We start from the raw sequence: 6,000 nt of genomic DNA on the forward strand, positions 1-6,000 counted from the left end.
AGTGGTGTTGTCAAATGTAACAGCGATCAGGACACCAGACTTCGGCCCTGCTTCTTGTAATGCGATATTTAGGAACACAAATTTTTCTTCAATCTGTCGCCCAAGCGCGCTTAGGCGTCCCAATTCTCAAGTGTTGTCTAACGTCTTAAAAATGGATCAAATTTCAACTGAGCTACAACCGAATGATATCGAAGTGAAATTTTATTTTACGTCGATGACTTGTTAAATGTTTTTCGCTTACACTAAGAAACTATTTGTCAAATTCGAAAATTGTTTTATTCTCGTGAATATATATATGGAAGTGAACTCAACAACCTCGCACCAAAAAACAGTTTTCAAAAATGAAAACTGAAACAAATTTTAACCCAATTGACCGTTGGCATTTCTGACTAACGTCCCAAAGAGTCGGCCACTTTCCTTTGTAAACACGTGTGCAAGGGTCTTTTCTCCTTTTGTGATCCTCAGTTGTGTCCCCTGCGGTGCTGCGTTTTATTGATTTGGGTTTTTCCTTTGTTCATTGTTTATTTCTTTCGGACAGTTTTGTGTGCGTTCCTGTTCAAACGTGTTTACTGTGTATATATGTATATATATGATTTTTATGTACATTCTACATACATACGTGTATAAGAATTTATACATGTGTATGCAAGCAACATTAATACTTTCCTTACAATGTACGTAGAGCATGTGCTCAAGTGTTTAAGTTCAATATGATTGAATCTAAAGCTAAGACCCAGGAGAAATGATGTGACATTTATTTGGGTTTCTTTTTTTTATATTTTAAGTTAAGATACTTTTACGTAAATACATACTATATATACAATTTTTTTATACCTTTCGTTCTAGTAACGTACAAATTGGCTGATCTACCAACACAAAAATTTTGTATGTAGTCTACATAATTACAATACAAGATTGCAAAAATATAATTGAATATTTTTTAACTTAAAAGGAATTGAGAATGTATTCGAGCAGTTTACATTTAATGTTAAAGTCAAATAGTCGTTATAAATATTAGTTTTAACAGCCAGAACGCCTTTGCTGCTTTGGCTATAACTATATTGTAATTTAGGATTAGTTTCTAAGTTACAATTATATAAATAAAAAAATATTTTCTGTGAATTCCAGACACTACAATGATATAAGTCCCAATTTAGAGACTTTGATGAAAATTGCTTTTGAAAACAATCGGTGTTTCCGAATGGTAGACTCAAGATTTTGTCACATTTTCGGAGACACAAACATCGACTGCAATGTAAATATAATATAATTACAAGAAATCTTAATAGTGACTAGTGCCATATAAAGCACCAGCGTGTAGCGCTAGGAAACTAAATTGAAAAATAATTAAAAAATTAAATTAAAGGTAGATGCTTGAAATTTAGCACAAAAATTATTTAGACTAAAGTGAATATTACATTTATTTTTTATTTTGATTTGGATCTTATCTTCACCCTTTTTCTCTCCGACTAATAGATAAATTAAAGTTTAAAAAAAAAACTCTAAATGTAATGCTTAACACTTAAATTTTTGGATATTTGTTAGTTTTACTAAAAAAAAATGTATACAATTTTTTTGTTTTTTTTTGTAATTTTTTAAGAAAAGGGGCAAAAATGGGCGAATAAATAAATGACATGTGACTCCAACCGGTTTTGCCAATCACCATTCAACTGAACTTTATCTTTTCACTATGCAAAAGTAAAAATCTACAGAACTTGAACAAATTTGTTAGTTGTAAGCTAAAAATACAAGTAAACACAAATACTAAAAATCTCTTCTAACAACTTATTTAAGATACCTTGATTAACATTTTACATATTGACATTTTTTTTACTATATCATCCAAACAAACACAATTCGCGCTGAAAGTTGCAAGGAAATTGGCGCGCTTTTTCACTTCACGTGGAAACTTTAAATCAACTAACTTGGATCGAGGCTCAAACATTAAGGGTAGTCCTGAAAAAAATAAACAAATTTTTTTTCTTATTTTCTGAGTATTCAGAATTTTTAAGATTTTGAACAACAAATAATTAGATTTTATGCCGAAATATCGAGTTTTTTTCCCATAGTAGTATGCATTTGTCCATATAAATCCGGACCAAGTGTGGCTAGAAACGGATTTCCTTGGGTACAATCAGTTGAATATTGAATACTGGAATCTCAAAGGATATGAAATCTTTGTCGTTTCAAAAATAAACTTTCTTGCTTTAACTAATTTTGATTTAAATTTATAAATATTGTTAGCGAATTATGGATAGAGATGAAACGTTGTGTTTTGGGGTTTATCCATATATTTATACGACGTTCATATGTAAATAGGTAGTACTTAGAGCTAGTTGATTTTCAGTTTTCCAATAAATATTTGTAATCTTCTTACCTTGGTTAAACAAGATGTTTATAAGAAAATTAAAAAGAAACACACAGAAATACATTTTAAAATAGCATTGTCAAAGGATCTTTTGATGTAATAAAGCCACAACCTTGGTCTCCTCAGGCATTACAAAAACCGAAATGTTTTCAGAATTGCTCATGGTTTTGATGAAATAAAATAAATAACGAGATCTACTTTTTATGTTTTCCTATTTCAATTTTGTAAAGAGCCGATCTGCGTCGGAGGGGCAATTTAAAAGATTATCACGTTAGGCTGTTGCTTGTATTTTTATCGCTGCTGAAAAGGGCATTTAAAATGAAATGAAATAAAATGAAATGGGACTTTGTTCGAGCGTCTTTGTGTAAACATGCATGGTATCAGTAGATTTCCTTTATCCTGTCGTGTTTGTGCCTGGCATTCGACTCTGGTTGAGTAGGCCATTATTTCATGTCAGTCAATGTTGTTCTACAGAAACAACTCGTAGTTGTGAAGGCAAAGGAGGAGGAGGAGAAACCTTTTTGCCGCAGTACATTCAAAATGGTCCAGCACCAAATTAGAGCTCGTTAAAAGGCACACTTTTGTCTTTTCGCCTCCGGTTCCCCCGCAGTAATCCCCTATGTGTGGCATGGAAGACTCACGTTTCAACAGATTCTACTGCTCACCTACCAGCATTGCTGTTGCCTATTAATAAGGCTGGTGGTTGGTGGCTGGTGACAACACGTGAAACTCCATGACGTCTCACTATGGCAGACATACCTACCCCCAACCCTCCGTTACACAAAAGCCACAGAAGATACAAGAAGACAATTTCTAAAAATCTGTTTACAAATATTTTCAAAGCGAACCAAACAATGTGCCTACAAACTGTTGTATTCTATGCGTGACTTTCTGCACCAACGATCTGTCTCTTGTTGTGTATTTTCCATTCCCATCCCAACAACTCACAATCATATTTCATATTCACAAAGTATTGGGATGTAGCACTCGGAGACTGTAAGGAACTCAAACACTTCTCTTCAAAATTAACTTATCAAGAATTTGATGATCCTTCTATTATTGATGTACTACATATCTTTAATGTAGTAATTTGTATAAAAATGTTCAACTGATGTCACAAGAATAGGGTAAAGCTTTATTTAAATAGATTGTTAATTCGTTTGCAATTAACATAAGGACATATATTGAAATCGCACATCGACGTGGTCAAGAGTACTTTGTGGGGTCTTCCACGTCTTCTTTAATCAATTGAATATTCTCTGATGAAATAACAATACCCTTTAATAATGTGATGCCCACATACCATAAAGGTATACACATGACTTTTCAATTACAATTCAATATATTTTTAGTAGCACTAATTTTTTTCAATGCTACTGAATTGATATAGCATTAGCATTTTTTGATTCTGGAATGACATCATTACTACTATTTTTCAGGGCTACTGAAATGACAGCATTGGCAATACTTTTTTTAAATTCTAGTAAAATGTTGTTTTCACAAGCACTATTTTTTTCAATACTAGTGAAATAATACTTTAATTTGCAGTAAATTTTTCAATGGTAATGAAGTGACAAATTCATTACAATAGTAGTTAATTCGGAACGTCTCTGGAACTAACAAATACCGGCTCTGCCCGATTGTTTTAAAATTTAAAAAACCTTCTGTAGTTTTGTAAATCAGTTTAAAATTTAATGTCAATAAGATTGATGCAAATCAAATTGAAAAAAATCTATTTTAATTTTTCATAGATCTTTGAAAATTGCTTTATTTTAATAGGTAAACCGAAAACTAAATAGTTTGCATAATTTATGTTTGCCTGGGAAAGCTTTAAATTCGCATTTTGAGCAGAGTAGTAAAAATTATGTGACATTTTTAAGTCCATGAAGTTGGATTTTAAGTCTAACTAACTGGATATACCAAGTAAGAGTTTTTCCTGACTGTTTATGATTCTTAAAAATTAAAATGCGGCGACATGACTTTTAAGAGCTTGTATTGCTTTAAAACTAAAAAAGCCATTACTGTCGTTCTGTTTAATCGATCTCGTTGCGATAACAATAATAGATAACGTTAATTACCAAAAGAAATACGTGTAAATGGTATATCTTAAAAAGTGAAAAGCTGGTGGTTTTAGTCGTTTTTGGGTCGTAAAAGGGTGTTGCAAAATGTTAAAACACACTTAAAGTGCTCCAACGCCATTCAAGTTTGTGTACCAAATTCGGTTGCTTTTATAGTCTCAGGGATGTTAGCGCTAAACCGTTACATCTTGGCTATATCGACTCGGCTGCTGATGCTGATCAAGAATATACATACTTAATAGGATAAGAGATGCCTCCTTTTCTCTCTTACATACATTCCAACGAATACAACTTACTCTTTCATTTATTTTTTAAGCAAATAATAAGCTTAACCGGCAAGCAACATTGGGTTTGTCTGAAAAATGTTGTTGTTTCTTGAGATATCTAAACCAAACACATCGGCTATATGGTGAATGTGAAATACAGAACTCTGCAAGAGTAGAAAATTTTCGGCCAAAGATAACCTTTCTTTCTTGTTTTATCATATTTTTTGTTGTCATGGATTTTATGTCGTGCTACCACTTCTTCTATTCCTTGAAACTGTGCAATAGTATTTAAGGTGTTATGCGCAATACAAAACAAATACGAATTTTAGTATGTTTTTTTTTTCTTTCTAAGTTTCTTAATTTATGCATAATCTTTCAACGAAGGAACTTTATTATGTTGTCTTTAATTTCCATAGGGTTTTCATTTTAAATATGTCTGTTATTTTAAGTTTTATTGAAGTAAAGCATGCCTAATCTACTTCATAGATTTGCTCTATTGATAACAAATTTCAGGCCAAAAGGTTATTTAAAAAGAGCTCGAACCCTAAAATGTTATTGTAAGATTAGGCTCACTTTTCTACGAAATGAATAGATTGACAATAGAAAATGCCTATAGAATACACATAGGAACACACATGTGTATGAGCAGCCAAAAAGTAAAACCTTAAATTTCAATGGTCAACCACCGCATCGGCTTACCACTGAGGGTTGATGGTGTGAGTGTATCCTGATTCTTGGTTCCTCTTTAGGAGGCATTGAGGTAGAGACCTTTTTAGAGAATCGACATTTTTGCTCCTTTTCGGCCATTTTTATTTGCCCATTTGTCTGTGTGCTTTCATCAGTATCGATATACTTATGTTTTTGTTTGATGGTTTGTATTTTTTTTTAGATATCAAACATCGAGTTACATTATTGTTTTCCGATTGATATACAAGAAACAGAGACAATTTTATGCTTTCACAGCTATGCATATTTTAACACTTATAAAATGCCTAGATATGGTATGTGGAAATCAATTTGATGTCAATCAGACGGATATTAACAAATGGATTTATAATCTAGTGTTAATCGAAAGTTTTGTAAATAAATTAAACAGATAAAAAAATTCCTATTCCGAAGATCATGGCAATATCTTGCAACAGGGTTTTTATCGAATGTTTAAAATGAACTTGGTATCCAAGCGGACATTTCCATTACGGCGTACGTGGACATTTCACACATTTAAATAAAAAAAACTTAACTAAACGAATTTAAAATTTGGTTTTTACAATGTAAAATAAATTTTAAG

Source organism: Drosophila innubila (assembly GCF_004354385.1).
Source record: "Drosophila innubila isolate TH190305 chromosome 3L unlocalized genomic scaffold, UK_Dinn_1.0 0_D_3L, whole genome shotgun sequence".
NCBI classification, from domain to species: Eukaryota; Metazoa; Arthropoda; class Insecta; order Diptera; family Drosophilidae; genus Drosophila; species Drosophila innubila.